Source organism: Chiloscyllium plagiosum, chromosome 2, assembly GCF_004010195.1.
Source record: "Chiloscyllium plagiosum isolate BGI_BamShark_2017 chromosome 2, ASM401019v2, whole genome shotgun sequence".
In the NCBI taxonomy this organism is placed as follows: domain Eukaryota; kingdom Metazoa; phylum Chordata; class Chondrichthyes; order Orectolobiformes; family Hemiscylliidae; genus Chiloscyllium; species Chiloscyllium plagiosum.
The window spans coordinates 88,931,723-88,950,766 of NC_057711.1; the positions used below are offsets into that span (position 1 = coordinate 88,931,723).

The window sequence follows — 19,044 nt, forward strand, 5'->3', positions numbered from 1 at the left end:
TAGTTGGACGCAAACCTAGGACAAAGATAATTGAGGCTTTTGGCGACCAAACCTCTCAGTCTTCAGGAATCACTATAAGAGTTCCTCAAAACAGTATCCTCGGCCCTACAATCTTTAGCGGCATCACATTCCCGAGCAGAAAGTGGGATGGTTGAATGAATATTGCACAACTTTCAGTTCTATTTTCAACTCCTCATATAATGAGGCAGTCTATGCCAAACAAGCAACAAATCCTAGAAGACTGTTGGGCTAATAAGTAGCAAAGAAAGTCATGCCACAAAAGCACCACATAATGACCTCTCCTACAAGAGGACCTCTAACGCTTCACACTGGATATCCTTATCAGCCCTGAATCCTGAACCACAACTGCTGTGGCTAGAAAAGCAGGTTGAGAGGCTGGGAATTCTGCAGCAAGTAACTCACTTCCTGACTCTCAAAGCATTGACCATCTGTCCACCCTCTATAAGGTATAAATCAGGAGTGTAATGAAATATTCCCTCCCTGCCTATGTAAATGTAACTTCAATAACTCAACAAAAGGCTTCTAGGCTTCAAGAAGAATGCAGCTTGTTTGATAGGGACCCCATTCAATATCTTTCATCACGTTGCTAATGATTGAAAGTAAACTGATAGGAATTTTTTATTATTCATTCATGGGATAAAGGCGACGCTGACCAGGTAGCATCTGTTGCCCATCCCTAATTGCCCAGAGGGCAGTTAAGAATGAACTATATTGCTGTGGGTCTGGAGTCATACGTAGGATAATTGATCAAATCCAATTTCTACTGTTTGCTTGTGACCTTACCCCATAATTTTCACTTCCTCAGGTAGAGAATAAAGTTGTAGCTGCACACTGTATGCAAGAAAAATTCTTCTAGTTGGTATTTCCTTTGATCAGCAAATGTATATAGCGACCAGAAGAATTCATTGCAGTGTCTTGGTAAATAGGTTTCTTTCAATCTAGACATTCTAAGTGAGAATAATAAAAATCAAGCACATCATTGTAATCCCAAAGATTTGTAAATATCTTTGTCCTAATTTTCTCCCGACAGGCAAAGCATAAGACAGATAGACCACCTGTTGACAGGGCTCAATATTGGGTGGAACCCACATCCTCTCAGATTTCAATTGGTTTATGTTTTTCAGTCAGGGAAATGGAGAGTCTTGTATTCTCCCCATCAGGAACCTCTTCCCAAATGTCTTCCTGGTGTGATCCCATTTTGATGCCTCAGGTATTGTGCTACGCTGGAGTGAATGTTTGTAGGGTACTTATTGACAGGGTGGTGGGGAAAGAGACTTCACTTTTTGAGAGTTTTTGTTCTTGACTGGAGGAGCAGGGTAACAGCAGTACAGCATGGGGGAGTTGATGAAAACATATAGTTAAAATATAAAACTTAGCAAACACAGGCTTTATTTTTTCAGGAGTAGCATTAAGAACTCAGTCAGGCCACACACAATAGAAACAAGAAATGTTTTGCTGTGCAAAATTGGTCTGAGGCATTTGGCAGCCATTAGTGCTTCAAAGCTCATAACCCATAGTTTGTAAAGCCTGTGCTAGGGGAGCTCTCAGAGTGGATAGTCTCTCTAAAAAAAAAACTCATGTATTTTTCATAAGTATCAATTCTGATGCAACCATAATTTTAATCTGAAATCAAATGACAGTATATGATTGCCTCTCTTCTTTCCATATGTGCTTCACCCTGAAAATGGAATGGAGTATACAGGAGAAAATGGAAGAAAGCACATTATTAGGGCCCTTTTAAAGGGCTAAATAAATCCTTATTGCTTGAACAAATTCTTCCTCATATGGTCCTCTGTTTCTTCTAACTTGACTGATGAAAAATAACTATTTCTGTTATAGTTACTTTAGAATGGGCCAAGAATGTGTGCCCCACAGCAGAACTAATTGTAGGTCTTGAAAACTGTCAAAAGCCAAAACAAAACAGACAAAAAATGATTTAAAAATCTGGATAATATATTAAAAGACTAGTTAACAGCCTCCGTTGTTGCCTCTAAATTCACTTACTTTTAGTTCAGAACTTAGCAATACTAGGTAGCTGTTTTATATACGTAAGATGAACCTGTTGAAAGGGCTGCACTCTGAAAGCTTGTGTGAATTCAAATAAACCTGTTGGACTATAACCTGGTGTTGTGTGACTTCTGAGATTAAAGAGGTTTAGAGTGAGAGCTGATAAATGCAATGCTTCATCCCAGAGTACATTATTAAAGCCAAGAGGAAGAGTATTTACTTTAACCTGATATTTGTAAGCAATACCAACAAGGAGGAGGATAAGGAAGCTGTTACATCCTGGTAAGGGGGAATGAATTGCTTTACCTCTACTTTACATTAGACTTATTGTCCAGCCCAGTAGCATCTGTCAATTTTCCACTCTCCCAAAAACATTGAGCTGCAATAGAACACTGACTCATCTCTTGCAGCCTTCCACCAACAGGCTGATGAGACTTCAACTTAAAAATGGTTCAAGTCTCACTTCAACTTCATGTCTCATCCAGAAGCTACTTAATAATCACCCCTCATGATCTTGAGCAAATGTTCTAAGTTTAAAAAATATCACTGAGATGAAATTCAAACTTTATAAGAACAAATTAAAAGTGGAATCAGTGAGGAAGGGAGACCCTGAAAAACATTGATGTAAAGACGAGTGATTTCAATACTACAACAGCAAGAGCACTGTGAGAGAAGTGACAAGAACACACAGACCAAGAAAACTTATAATTGATAATAAGCAAAATTTATTAGTAATCTGAGTGATTTTTTTCCTGAAAGTACTCATAAAGGAAGACATCAATATGTCTTCCTCCAACAATGGAATATCAAAACTAACTTCATGATATGACAGGTGAACAGCCAAAAAATTATAAAGAGGTCAAAATATATAGACCTCCAAAGTTGGGACTGAATGGTATTTATCCCAAAATGTTGAAACACATTAATATGGTGATTCATAAAGCACTGGCGATCATTATAGGAGGATCAGTTGACACCGAGGAAGTATCATCATTTTGAAAACAGGGTGATGGACAAATTCAAAAAGAGTTGACAAGAAAGGCACAGAACTACATACCTATTTCATGTAAAATAATAGAATTAGTTATTGGCGTTAAACTTATGAATGATTTGTACAACAACCATCTGATAAATGGTTTTCCTGGTGTGATCCCATTTTGATGCCTCAGGTATTGTGCTAGACTGGAATGAACGTTTGTAGGGTACTTATTGACATTTTTAGATTGGGAAGGCCCTTACTTAACTAATCTTGAGTTATTGAGGAAATAACAAAACCATGTCGCTAACAAAACCATGTCTCTTCATTGTGTGCATAAACATATTTGCTAAAGTTCCATGTTTAAGGTGATTAATTGAACACCATGGTACCTTACTAGTTTGGCAATAGTAAGCCCTTAAGTTCAAAGTCTATAATGACCTGTTGTGATATCTAAAGTGAAACTGCCAGATTGCCATAAAATCTATTTAACATTCATCAGGAAACCTGACAAAGCCTATCCATTCTGACTTAACATGTCCAGTCATATGCAATTGGTTGAATTTTACAGTGGGAGCAGGTATAGTTCAACACCTCTGGAAGTCAGTTTTGAACAGACCACAATTAAACAAGGCCATGAACAGCAAAACTTCATTCCAGGTGAGGTGTGAAGATCGGACTCAAGCTGATGGGTGAGCAGTTCCAGCTACATTGGAACATTATACTCATGCTGCTCCAGCCTCAAGGATATCAGAGATGGGTTGTAGATACAGGAAAATCTCAGGAGTTTTCAGGCAGGAAGGTATCAGGAAGTTAGGGAGGAGAATTTGGGATGTGTGGTGTTTGAGTCATGGTGGGCAGGAGGAAAGTAACAAATAAGTGGAGTAACATCTTAGATTGGGGTTGGAATCATGTACACGATGCACACAGGTCAACTCTGGAAAAACATACAAAGATTTTTTTTCTTGCCTTTAATCTATTGGATTAAAAAAAAACTTTCCAACACCCACTGCCTGCCCAAACAACTACATAGTACGGGTGCTGAAACATTTGGATCAACCGGTTTGTTGATAAGCAGAATTACCCACTGATTTTTATTTTAAATGGCTGGTATGCTGTTTGGACAAGATTAGAGCTGAAAATGTGTTGCTGGAAAAGCGCAGCAGGTCAGGCAGCATCCAAGGAACAGGAGAATCAATGTTTCGGGCATAAGCCTGAAACGTCGATTCTCCTGTTCCTTGGATACTGCCTGACCTGCTGCGCTTTTCCAGCAACACATTTTCAGCTCTGATCTCCAGCATCTGCAGTCCTCACTTTCTCCTTGGACAAGATTAGACCCAACTTTACTAGATCCCACCACTCAGCTGACAATGACTGACTCAACACCATCCCTTCCATTCTGACCTGACCTGATCAATTTCTGATCCAACAACTCCACCTTCCAATGACCCGAGTACCCTGCTAGCCTGACAACTCTCTGACCTAAACTCACTCCATCCCTCAAAAAGCCTTCCACAAAACAATCATTCCCTGTTGTGAAATCCGTATGCCAACCCAACACCTCCATCCAACCCAACATCCCTGAACCAGCCACACCAACTTGGAACACAATCCTAGCCAAAACCTCAGATTTGACGCCATCTCAATTAAACTTTCTCTGACTACCAACCCCTAGATTTGACGCTCACCCCCAACTCAGACTGACCTAATGTGCTCCTGACATGTTCACCTTCACGACTCTGTCTTGTCCCAACCTAACTACTCACACTCTCGCCATTCTAACCCCACTTTCAACGAATGGTGATTCTTCCCTGTCACTGACCTGCCACCTTACTACCCATTTACCTGTCACCTTACAGCCTCACACAACTGGTACCCTTCCTCTCCGTTCACTTACCTTCAACTCTATCCCATTGATTACATATCAGTTTACTCCCTCACACACTTATCTGCCATTTCATCCACATACAACTCTACCCCCTCACACATTTATTTGCCATCAATTGAACCTCCTGTCACCCTCCCCTTCACACCTACTTGCAATCCCTATCTCTGCATCCGGTTGCCCTATCTCCTTACCTACGTATCTTCCCACTTCCACTTTACCCCCTTAACCCCCATCTGCCCCTTACTCTCTCATCCTCTTACCTTGTAAACCTACCTTCTCTTCAAAGGTTACAAAAATGCCTTTAGGTTTTAAAACCCTGGAATATGGCAGTTACTGCTGTAAAAGGAAAGAGGTTGTGGCTGGATCTCCAATGCTGATCCTGAGTTGTGATGGAAGATTCCCAAATCGGGTATGCTCTGCATTTCTGAAGAGGCCCAAATTAGAAGTCTGGGTGAGGAATGCTGAGCTCCAGAGTAGGATAAGAAAAAAATGAGTGGAGGAGGATTTGGTTAATTGTTTATTAAAGACTTCACAGCAATTAGTAATGAATAATAGGAACTCACTCACATCTCATAAAAAGAGCTCAAAACTGTAGTGATTCACAGAAAACCGTGGGTAACTCAGCATATTAGACAAAACAAGTAAATAATATCCTTAGGGTTGAAACCAGTAGATTATTTCTTGAGAAAATGATAAATACTTCGAAAGAGTGATTGTGGTGAAAACCTTGCAACTATTTGAGCAACAACTAGAGACTGAAATGGGAAAATATCAGGTTGTTCTGGCTGGAATTGATTTGATTTAATTTATTATTGTCCCATGTACTGAACAACAGTAAAACATATTATTTTGCATGTTAACCAGAAAAATCATACCTTACATAATAGAACAGGATGTAATGTTACAGCTACAGAGAAGGTGCAGAAAAAGATCATCTCCAAGATATGACACATCCATTTATAAGTCTGATAACAGCGGGAAACAGGATGGAAAACAATATATCCAGGGTGAGAGGGATCCTTGATTATGTTGGCTGCTTTCCCAAGGCAGCAGGAAGTGTAGACATCATCAATGGAAGGAAAGTTTTCGTGATGGCTGTGTTCACAACTCTATAATGTTTTGCAGTCTTGGACAGAGCAGTTGCTATACCAGGCCAGGCAAAATCGACGTTTCGGGCAAAAGCCCAGGGCTTTTGCCCGAAACGTCGATTTTGCCTGGCCTCGGATTTTGCCTGTCCTCGGATGCTGCCTGAATTGCTGTGCTCTTCCAGCACCACTAATCCAGAATCTGGTTTCCAGCATCTGCAGTCATTGTTTTTACCCAGTTGCTATACCAAGCTATGATGCATTTAGATAGGACGCTTTCTACAGTGCATTTGTAAAAACTGGTAAGCCATTGTGGATATGCCAAATTTTCTTAGTCTTCAGAGGATATAGAGGCATTAGTGTGTTTTTTGATTGTAGCATTGATGTGGATGGACCAGGACAGATATTGTTGATAATATTTATTCCTAGGAACATGAAGCTTTACACTAGTTCCACCTCAGCACCATTGATACAGATGGGGTATGTTATCCACTCTGTTTCCTGAAGTTGATGACCAGCTCCTTGCTTTGCAGACATTGAGGGAGAGATTGTTGTCTTTACACTATGCCACTAAGCTGTCTATCTCTTTCCTGTACTCTGTCTTATTGTTTGAGATCCAATCCACTATGGTAGTGTCATCAGCAAATTTTAAATAGAATTGATCTGAATTTGGCCATGCAGTCATGAGTGCATAAGGAGTCTATTAAGGGGCTGAGTATGCAGCCTTGCAGGGTGCCAGTGTTGAGGATTATCATGGAGAAGCTGTTGTCGCCTATCCTTATTGGTTGTAGTCTGCGGGTCAGGAAGTTGAGGATCCAATTACAGAGTAGGGAGTGGAATCCTAAGTCTTGGAGTTTGGAGATGAGTTTGGTTTGATGATATTGTGAGCACAACTACAATTATGTCATGGTACTTTGTTACAATAGGCATTCTATACGCTAGCTTATATTTGAATAAATGAGCATCAGTTGCTTGTATGGTACTTCCCTGAATTGTTCATAAACAATTTTTGTTTGAATGAGCATAAATTCATTGCATCCTATGGTGTAAAGACTGGAAAATCTTTTACTAGCAAAACATAGGATGTGTTCCATTACAGGTATGTGACAATGCAGGCACAAGTTTCCTTCAGAAGTTCAATGTTGGAAGTATGAAAGGAAAATCTCAGCAAAAATAATTCCACAGGCAGCAAGTGATTAATATAAGCAAATTAAAATTTGACTTTTAATATAAGGTATAAAAAAAGGGAAGTATTTTTACAATTGTACAGATGTTAGAGAAGCCACACCCAGAATTCTGTGTACAGTTTAGGTCTCCATATCTCAAAAAAAAGACATACTAACACTGAAGGTATTTCAAATGTGATTCACTGGTTTTGATTCCTGTGATGAATGCACTGACTTATCAAGAACTACTAAAATGTTTAGGCCTATATACCTTAGAGTTTAAAATTACAGATGACCTTCTGGAACATGCATGATTCTTATTAGGCTTAACAGATAGAATGTTTAGAAGGTGTCTCTACCAGTCAGAGGAATCTTGAACTAGGGGACACAGTTACGAAATAATTCTTCACCAAGATATGACGATACTCTGCCTTTAAGAGCCGTGTTTTGTCTTATTTCTCTTGCAGAGGCATATTGTCACTTTCAGAGGCAATTAATAAACAGCTTTGAGTTCTCCCTGGTATTTTTTTAAAAGTAAGACAAAGAATCGTGAGTGGGTGGAGTCAGGCTTACACAGATCAAGAAGATTTTAGTTTGCTTTTAGTCAGTTGATTAAGTTTTTGCTGGCTGCTGGAGCTGAAAGCTTGATTTCTCTGCTGCTAGAGTGAAGTCTTAGACAGAGAGGCTCCTTCTTAAAAATCAAAAGGGGCAGATTGTTTCTTTCAGTGTTTCTTTCTATTGGATTAGGGAGAAACAGCACATAAGAATAAGGTGTTACTGAATGCACTTTGACAAACTGTATATATGGGATGCTGCCTGTATTGGAATAGTTAATGATTAATATCTTGATAAGAGAATATCTTGTTAAGTATTTCAATAGTGTAAAGTTATGCCAATTTTTTTTGTTACATTTTTACTGTGTTGTAAGGATAAAGTATGCTTTGATTAAAGTTTAGTGGTGGATCAATCAAATCATATCTAGGACATAGCGTCTTATACTTGCCTTTTAAGAAACTGTAAAAATTAGGGGCTAGGCTTTCTCCATAATATACTTTGAGAGTTTCTGATCTGGTCCATAAGACAAATGTCTAAAATTATAGAAGAATGTCTAGAACTCTCTATCCCAGACAACTGTATAGGCTGGATCACTGAAAGCGTTTAAAGAGGAAGTAGGTAGATTATTCAAATATCAAGAAGTTGAGGACTACAATGAGCAGACACAAAGGAAGAGCCTGGGCTAGATTAGCCATGAACTTGTAGAATGGTAGTACAGATACGAGGGGCCAAATGGCCTACTTCTGCTCCTAATTCTTATGCTTTTATACTCATTCAATAAAATATCTCATAAAAGGCATTCCACAAGAGACCATTATATTCTGGCTGATATATTTGCATAGATGTTGATATTGGCTGTCCAATAGGAAACAGCAAGTCAGCATAAACCAGTAATTTCTGATTGGCAAACTGAAATGAATGAACTACCACAGAAATCAGAGTTTGGTCCTCAATTATCCATAACTAACATTAATGAGTTGTGTGAAGGAAGATTGGAAACTAACAAGTATAGTGAGTTAATTTAACATGCAAAATCCTAGAAACTACTGTGAGGAATGCAATTACAGGACACTTAAAAAATTATAGTATGATTAAACAGAATCATATAGATTCATGAAAAGGAAATCATGTTGAAGAAATCAATTGAAATTTTTTTAAAAATTTAACTAGCTAATCAATAAAGAAGATCAAGTGGATGTAGAATATTTTAATCAAACAGCATTTGACAAGATGCTAAATTAGTTTTGAGGTAATGTCTATTTTTCTTTAATCTCAATCATAAAAACAGCACCTTTAAATGTCAGGTGCAATCTTGAAAAGTTTATTGGGAAAGTTCTTCTTCATGACAAGGGAGAATTAAGATGCAGAATGAGGTATGATTTGTCTGGTGAGGCGTATTGCCACCTCACTGTGTGAGCTAGGATTTGCCTCCATAATACTCCTGTGTTAAGACTGCTGCTTCCTCACTCACTGGATGCACATATTCTTGATTCAAAAGACTTTGCTCTTTACTGTCATTTCCCAAGGTCATCATGAGAATAATTAATAAATAATAGTTAACGGCCTGGCTGGTGTCACCTACTCTTGCCTTCTCGTACCCTCTATCCAGGATGTAGGTTTTGAAGTGATCTCTTCTCGCTCCAGTTTGAAAAGAACATTTACCTGCTGAATATCCTTAATTTGCCCAAACGTTTCAATAATGGGATTGGTCTGATCTTTAGTGTATTACAGCCTCGTTAAGCTGATTCACCACTTCATTTGTTGCAGTTGTAGATCTCTTGTATCTGTTTTACCTTCTGCTTCGTTCTGGATGGTGTTGAGCTTATGAATGTTGTTACAGCTGCACTCATCCAAGTAAACAAAAAATATTTCATCATACTCCTGACTTGTGCTTTGGAGATGATGGAGAGGCTCTATGGAGTCAGGAGGTGAGTACTCACAACAGAATTCCCAGTTTCAACTTGTTCTTGTAGCTACAGTGTTTAGAAACTGGTTCAATTAAGGTTATGGTCAATGGTAATCCCAAAAATGATAGTGGGGGATTCAGCAATGATAAAACCATTGAATGTCAAGGGACAATAGCTAGATTCTCCTTTGTTGGAGATGACCATTGTCTGGCACATGTGGCATCAAAGTTTTTGTCATCTATCAGCCCAATGGTGTCCAAGTATTGTTGCAAGTGGGCAAGATTGTTTAAATATCTGAAGAGTCATGAACATTGTGCAGTGATCACCAAACATTCACACTTCTGACCTTATGATGGAGGAAAGGTCATTGATGAAGCAACTAAAGCTGGTTGGGCCAATGATGCTATGCTGAGGAACTCCTGCAGAGATGTCCGATGGTTGAAATTGATGTTTCGGGCAAAAGCCCTTCATCATTCCTGATGAAGGGCTTTTGCCCGAAACGTCGATTTTACTGCTCCTCAGATGCTGCCTGAACTGCTGTGCTCTTCCAGCACCACTAATCCAGAATCTGGTTTCCAGCATCTGCAGTCATTGTTTTTACCTATGGTTGAAATTACTGACCTCCAACAATTACAACCATCTTCTTTTGTGCTACGCATAACACCAACCAGAAACTCTCTCAGCTGTATCTCAACCTCGTTGTGTGCATTGTCTCCATTTGATTAAGGAGGTGCTTATGAAATTTGCTTCCCGATGGCACAGGGTGCCAGTCATTGCACATAAATTATTTTGAAAATGCTGCATGTAAATTCAGAGACATAGCACAAAGAAATAGGATCATACTCCCTCAATGTCCAACTGCTGTGCAGTTATACTCAGTGTATCATACTGGTCAATGCTCACTATCCTGTCAGTAAGAATATCTTCATTTTGTGCAAGTCCATTTATCATCAACATTTGAGCTAGCTTGATAATCAACAAAGCCAAAGAACTGCAGATACTGGGAATCGAAAACAAAAACAGAAATTGCTGGGAAAACTCAGCAATTCTGGCAGCATCTGTGGAGAGAAAGCAGAGTTAATGTTTTAGATCCAGAGACTTTTCTTGAGAATGGTCAGATAATCTTTCTTCAGATAATCAGAGGTTGGTTACTGGAATGGTGAGGTCATTTGGATCACAGCTCTAGTACACAACCCATGCACACATGGGCAGGATTCATATGAGAGTGATGCTGTCACAAGAAATGAAACCTGGAGATTATTGGGGTGCTTAAGTAACATTATCACGGCCTGGACTACTTTCAAGGAGGCCATTGTACTTGCTAGAGCTTAGCTCATGATTTATCATAATCTTCAGTATCCTGCACAGCCTTGCCATCATAAGGGCTCACCTCTTGCCACCAGATATATGGCAGACAACTGAGAAGGAAGAAAATAAGGAAGAGGACCAATTAACATAGCCCCTTTCCAGCTAGATGCTTAAATCAGCCTATCCAACTTGGGTTTCAATGAACATACGCTAATTCCCCAATCAATAACAAGCCTTATTGGAATCCCTGGAATGACAGGTCTAACATATGAGGAACGGCTGAGGATACTGGGATTGTATTCGTTGGAGCTTAGAAGATTAAGGGGAGACTTAATAGAGACGTACAAAATAATACATGGCTTGGAAAAGGTGGATGCTAGGAAATTGTTTCAGTTAAACGAGGAGACTAGGACCCGTGGACACAGCCTTAGAATTAGAGGGGGTCATTTCAGAACAGAAATGCGGAGACATTTCTTCAGCCAGAGAGTGGTGGGCCTGTGGAATTCATTGCCACGGAGTGCAGTGGAAGCCGGGACGCTAAATGTCTTCAAGGCCGAGATTGATAGATTCTTGTTGTCTAGAGGAATTAAGGGCTACGGGGAGAACGCTGGTAAGTGGAGCTGAAATGCGCATCAGCCATGATTGAATGGCGGAGTGGACTCGATGGGCCGAATGGCCTTACTTCCACTCCTATGTCTTATGGTCTTATGGTCTTAACATACCTTGTTCTTTTTACTGGCCATCAAGCCTCCTTTTTTTGCCACAATGCTGAAACAAAAGCCATTCATCACAAAACAAACACTTCAAATCAAAGTTAGAAAATAAACCATCCAATATTCCATGCAAATATCATCCTTGAGCATTCCTGTAGAGCCTATCCTGTCTGCCTTTGGCTGTTCTAGAGGTCCTATGCAGTGTTACTGCAGTGGCCACAGTTTGGTTGGTGGAAAGCTGTTAACTTTCAGTGTGAGAGATTGGAGATTAAAGGTGAAAATATTTTTTTCTTTCGAGTGCTACGTATTGATTTTCAGGGATGACTTTTGAATTTTCAGGATGACCTTTTCATTCTCACTATCTCATTCATTAATTAGATGATGCTGTTTGTGCTAATAATACTTTCTGCATTTGTCTTATTATATGGAGTTTTTGTACACACATATAAGCAGAATTAGAATAATTCACCAATATCCTGAATAATCCTCAATTAAAATTAAAACTAAAACAAAGGAGGTAAGAATTCAGTTCCTAATCACTGCGCTATTTAAATTGGTACAAGACAACAGGCATATATTAATAAAAGCTTTTTAAAAAAATAACTTAAACATATTTTATACAGAAAATGTCAGCATCTGAAATACACCTCCTGCAGATTGGTAGGATCAGCATTAACAAATTTCTATTGCACTTGCACAAAGCTGGAACATTTTAACCAGTGACAACCCCACTTGTGGCATCATGAGCTTAATCTCAGATTTAAATTTAGCAACTGATAATATTCATTATTGGAGAATCTACTATCATTTTTGCCCAGAATAACAGTTCCTAAAACTTATGTTGTCTTATAGTAGAGTGTCAAGAATTAATTATCTCAGTGATATAAAGCTTTTTTGAATCCCAGTCAGGTGAGTATGTTTATGGTGATCCAGACTAGCCATCCAGCCAACTGAGCTAGCCATTCCCTCCCCATCTGTACCCCTAACTCTAAGAAGAGAACTATTTTGGCTCTTTTACATGAATGTTGTAATGAAGTTAAGGAAAGTGATGGTAGAGCAATGTTTTCATATCTCATGGTGGATCAGGAATCTCTCCCATCCTTACCATCAGCCATTGGCTTTTATTGGAAAGATTTACAAATCAATAATTGATCTGGTTGCCACGTTTTGGATGTACATTCCTTGGCTATCAAATCCTGGATTAGGATTTGAATCTGGACCATCTTGTTCAGATGTCGGGACGCTTACTACCTACTGTGGAACAAAACATCCTTCAACTGGTATATCATAAGAAATTGTGGGATCAGGAGAGTTGGGGTGTGAAACATTGAAAATAGCAGAAGTAGGCTCTTCAATCCTCAAACTTCTCTGTCATTCATTATGATCATGGCAGACAATCCAACTCAATAGCCTTTTCCCCTCTTACACCCATATTCTTTGATCCCTTTAATCCCAAGTGCAACTCCTTGAAATCACACAATTTCGCCGTAGGAAATTCCACAGGTTCACCATTCACTGAGACGAGGAGGAGGAGGAGGAGGAGGACTGTAGTGTTATTCATGAACATTTCGTCTTGCCCCTATCCACAGCCTCAACCTTGACAGCTCCAATGATGGTGAGACCATTTACTCCACTTGAATGTGGACATTTAATGGACCCTGTCTGCTGCCAGTCAGGAGTTGTTGCCTACAATTGTACACCACCTTAATGTACAAGAGAGAGGGAAAGTGTGTCAGTATTATACAAGATGGGTAGTATGTTTCATTAGGATTGCAGAGCTGGATGTGTATGCAAGCTGTGAGATGTGGGTGTGAGGCTTGCCAGCAGTGCTGAGTATCTGAGGAGTTGAAACAATGAATGTGAATTACTAGTCTGTTTGATAGAAGCAGTTGGTCATTAAGTAAAAGGGGCTGGTGCTGAGTTCAACAATGCTTGAGACTAGTAATGTGACATTTGAAGACTTATTCACAGGCCTTGGCTTGTAACATCTTGTAGTCTTTCTTCTCAGGCCTCAAAATTGACTACTGGTGTTGATTATGCAAGGCATCTATTCTAACTGATTTCCAGGAATGACAGTGGCCAAAGACAAAAAGTCTGAAAGCTTGTAGCTGAATGCAAAAAAAAGTTGGAATTCTTTTTTTATCATGTAATTAAAGCACTTTTTAATGATTTGAGTACTTGCAGGCCACTTCAGATGAGTGACCTTATTAGATTTAACTGAAACATTAGTCTTTTTTTTGTTCCCTGCTATTACCAAATAAAGTCCATACTAGCAGTGGAACATGATCTAGTTGGATTATGTACATATAAAGTACATGTAACTCAGTAAATTTCACACATTCAGGAAGGAGAGATCAGACCTGGAGTGTGAGACAGCTCAAGCAAGTGTATGGTTTGGGAACTTTTAAGGCAGTGTGGGAATAGAACTGATAAATCTTTCTTTTCTTTCTCCATTTTAAAAGTTTAAAATCCAATAGTCTAGTTAAAAGGTTAATAAAGTAGCTGACATAGGGACAATTATCATTCAATCACCTGGAACCTCAATAGGTGTTGATTATTGTCGAAGCTTAACTAGCAAGAGTCATCTCAGCTGCCCTCAGTTCTACTTAAGAGAGCACCCGTTGAAAGTGCATGGTCAGTAAGCTTTGCACAGTCAGGAAGGAGAGATCAAATCTGGAATGAGACACAGTGAAGTGAATACGTAGTACAGCGACTTTGGAGGCAGTGTGGGAATTCAGTTCAGGGAGGAAGAGGTGCTTTTGGTTTGCTTTTTTTTGGCTCCTCATTTGAATGGATTTTTTTGAATGGGATAAATTGAAGGTCATTGGTTTGTAATGTGACAACACTATAGATTTAAAAGGTGCATTTTGTCCTGGTTTGTTTTTTTCATGATGAAAGGTTGAGACAGAGATGATAAACAGTCTGTTCCAAAGCCAATAAAATAAACAGTTTGTGAGGCCTTGGGAATTTTTGAGTTGGAACAATAGAAGTAGCCTGAATGGGTAGGGTCATGCTCCTGCAGAACCAGGGTTTTTAGTTCGTTTTTCAGTCGCAGTTGATGTGGGAGCTTGTGGACCTCACTGTGGTTCTTAGTGACCAAATCTGTAGCAAGTGTTGGTGCTTGCGGAACTCTGGCTGAGAGCTGATGAGCTGCAGCCTGAAGTTTGAATACTGACCATTCAGGGATGGGATATTTATGTGGATGCTGTGTTTTGGAGAGATGATGACCTAGTGATATTATTGCTGGATCATTAATCCAGATATCCAAGTAATGCACTGGGGACAGGGGTTTGAATCCTGTCATGGCAGGGTGGAATTTGAAATCAATAGAAATCTGGAATTAAGAGTCTCAAATGCTCATGAATCTGTTATTGACTGTTGAAAAAAATCTATTTAATTCACTAATGTCTTTTAGGGAAAGAAATTACCATCATTACCTGGCCTACATGTGACTCCAGACCTATACTAATGTGGCTCACTCTTAACTGGTCTCTGGACAATTAGGGATGGGCAATAAGTGTTGGCCCAGTCAGTGACCCTCTCATTCAATGAATAAAACTTATAAAAATTACCTCATTTGTTGTCAAGGATAGGACGGTGTGACTACAAGCAAGACAGTTGGAGGGATCCAAGGGGTAGCGCTGAAAAAGTCTCAACCCATGAGCTTGTCTAACAGAATTGAAATTCTTGCTCTGTGTGGCTGAATTGGGGCAACAGGGGAGCATGAGAAAACTGACCATAGCACTGTGATCCTGGGTGCCATTCAAAGGCAGGGAGAAAAGAGAAATGTAGCTGTAATCAGAGAGTATAGTCAGGGAAATAGACCCTGTTCTCTGTGGCCAGGATCGAGAGTCCTGAAAGCTGTTGCATAACAGGCCTCATTTCTGGATTCAGGATGTCTCAAACAGGCTGCAGAGGAACTTGGGTTGGGAAGGCAAAGATCCAGTTGTCATGGTTAACATAGATACCAACGATCGATGTAAAAAGAGAAAAGAGCTTCTGCTGAGGGAAAATGAGCATCTGGGGGTAAATTAAAAGGCAGAACCAAAAAGGTGGTAATCTCCAGACTACTAACCGAGACATGCACTAATTGGCACAGGGTTAGAGAGGTAAATATATGGCTCAAAGATTAGAGTGGGAAGAACAGGTTTGAATTCATGGGACATTAACACCAGTACTGGGAAAGGAGGGAGCTGTTCCAATGGGACGGACTCCATCTGAATCATGGTTGGGGGTGGTGTGTATTAAATTGTAAGGAAAATTATGGAAAAAGTTAAAGTAGGGTTGAATTTGAGATTATTAGAATTTCCAAAACAGGTAATAGGACAGATTATTGAAACTGTTAAGTACAGCCGATAAGGGGACACTCTATGAGAGGAAAGGTTGGGGGCATCAACACAGGACTGAGGGTGTTGTACTTAAATACACACACAATACAAAACAAGGTAAATGATCTTGTAGATTGGAAATTGGTGGGTATAATGTGGGTATCACAAATGTGGCTGCAAGGGGTCAGGGCTGGGAACTAAATATCCAAGGATATGGGTCCTGTTAAAGGGACAGGCAGATGGCATAGGGTTGCCTTGTTGGTAAAAATAAATAAAACTAAATCAAAAGCAAGAGGTGATGGCGCCATAATGTATACAATCTGTATGGGTCGAGTTGAGGAACCACAAGGGAGGAAAAGATCTGGATGGGAATTATGTACAGGCATCTTAGCAGTAGTCAGGATGTGGGGCAGAAAATAAATCTGGAGATAGAAAAGGCATAAGATAGGCACTATTACAATGATCATGGGGGATCTTCAATATGCGGGTGGACTGGGAAAACAGGTTGGTACCAGAGTCCAAGAAAAGGAATTCACGGAATGTCTGTGAGACCTGGTAATGAGTAATGAGGCAGACTTGATTAAGGAGCTTAAAATAAATGAACCCATATGGGCCAGTGACAGTAGGAGACAATTCACTTCCACTTTGAGGTGGAGAAGCTTGAATCAGAAGTAATTGTATTGCAATTGAGTAAAGACAATTATAAAGACATGAGGGAGGAGTTGGCCAGAGTTTATTGAAAGTGGAGCCTAGCTGGGTGATGATGGAACAGCAATGTTAAGAATTTCTGAGGGTAATTCAGGAGGCACTGCGGAAATCCTTCAAAGGAAGAAGAAACGTACTAAGGAAAGGATGACGCATTGATGGTTGATAAGGAAAGTCAACATAAAATCAAAAGAAAATGCATACAATGTGATGAAGATTAGGGAAACCTTTAAAAGCCAACAGAATACAACTAAGAAAGCAATAGGGGACATGAAATATGAGGGAAGGTACCTATTAATATAAAAGAAGACTGCAAGAGCTTTTTTTAGATCTCCTAAAAGGCAAGAGGCATGAGGGGACATTGGAGAACTGGAATATGATGCTGGGGAAATAATAATGGGGAACAAAAAATTTCTAAGGAACTGAATAGGTACTTTGCATCAGTTTTCATGATGAAAGACACCAGCGTCAAACCCGGGTCCCTAGCACTGTGAGGCAGCAGTACTCACCACTGACCCACTGTGCCACCCATAGTGCAGAGCTAGGGAACAGCTGAAGTAGTGGGATGTGGATGGAGAAGGAGTGAAGAGGGATGGCATTAATGGAGGGTTGATTGGGGAGTAATGACAAAGTGAGTAAGGGAGAAGGGTAAGGCTGCTGAGAAAATGTGTATAGAATGAGGATGCCGACCTTGAAGAAGTTCTCCTCCTCTCTCCACAACAATCCTCTTGCAAGGATGTCTACCTTGAAGAAGTTTTACTCCTCTCTCCACAAGAATCTCAGTGAGTCTCTCTCTCACTGCAACCGCCAGGTCATCTCCTACCTATCACCTCCATCCCCACCCCCATTCACCTATTGTACTCTTTGTTACCTTCTCCCCAGCTCCATCCCCCCCATTTATCTCTCCACTCTGGAGGCTTACTGCGTCAATTCCTGATGAAGGGCTTTTGCCTGAAACGTCGATTTTCCTGCTCCTCAGATGCTGCATGACCTGGTCTGCTTTTCCAGCACCACTCTGATCTAAACTCTGGTTTCCAGCATCTGCAGTCCTCACGTTTGCCCTGTATAGGATGAGAGTCTGCTGAATGAATTTCTTGGAAGAGTTGTGCTGGGAAGAGATGTGAATATGTATTCGGGGAGAGATTAATTGATTGCAGTATGTGTGGGAATGGTAGGGAGAGGGGCTTTGCTGAATTTTCTGGGTTATCATGAAATATGGAGAGATTAACTGAAGCCTAGATGAGAATATAATAAAAAGATCTCAGTACTTTAACATTATAAATATTCACATTTACCTGATTCAATATATGTTGCTCTGTTCAAACTTTATACATATACTGAATATACGTTATTAACATACTGAAAGCTTCTGCTGCTTTACTGATGATTTCGTTTATCTGGAATCTGGAGTCACATTAATTTTAAAATTATTTATTATATATGCCCATATGTTTAGATGATGTGGACATCACTGGCAAGCCAGCCTTCGTCCTTTGAAGATTTGGACAGCTACAAAATCTTACCAATCTTGACCCCATTTTAGGACCACAACAACATAGAAAAGGAGCAGAATTAGGTGATTTGGTCCATTTGATCATGGCTAATAGTTTCTTAACCCCATTCTCCTCCCCGTAACCTTTGATCTCTCTACAAGGAAATAACCTATTTATGCTCAATGACATGGCCTCTACAGTCTTACATGGCAATGAGTTCCACATTTGCCGCCCTCTGGAGGAAGGAATTCCTCCTCATGTTAGTTCAAAAGACTTGTCCCTTCACTGAGGATGTGCCCTTCAGTCCTAGTCTCTCCTAGGAGTGGAGAGTCATAGTCATAGAGATGTACAGCATGAAAACAGACCCTTCAGTCCAACCCGTCCATGCCGACCAGATATCCCAACCCAATCTAGTCCCACCTGCCAGCACCTGGCCCGTATCCCTCCAAACCCTTCCTATTCATATACCCATCCAAATGCCTCTTAAATGTTACAATTGTACCAGCCTCCACCACTTCCTCTGGCAGCTCATTCCATACACGTATCACCCTCTGTGTGAAAACGTTGCCCCATAGGTCTCTTTTAATCTTTCCCCTCTCACCCTAAACCTATGCCCTCTAGGTTTGGACTCCCCAACCTCAGGGAAAATACTTTGTTTATTTACCTTATGATTTTGTAAACCTCTATACTGTCACCCCTCAGCATCCGACGCTCTAGGGAAAACAGACACAGCCTGTTCAGCCTTTCCCTATAGCTCAAATCCTCCAACCCTGGCAACATCCTTGTAAATCTTTTCTGAACCCTGTCAAGTTTCACAACATCTTTCCGATAGGAAGGAGACCAGAATTGCATGCAATATTCCAACAGTGGCCTAACAAAAGTCCTGTACAGC

General features: G+C 40.1%; 1 protein-coding gene across 5 annotated transcripts in view; it reads right to left on the reverse strand.

Moving 5' to 3' along the window:
• LOC122561732 (SHC-transforming protein 3-like) overlaps positions 1-19,044 on the reverse strand; it is a 238,672-nt gene that overhangs the window by 22,140 nt on the left and 197,488 nt on the right. The window lies entirely within an intron of this gene.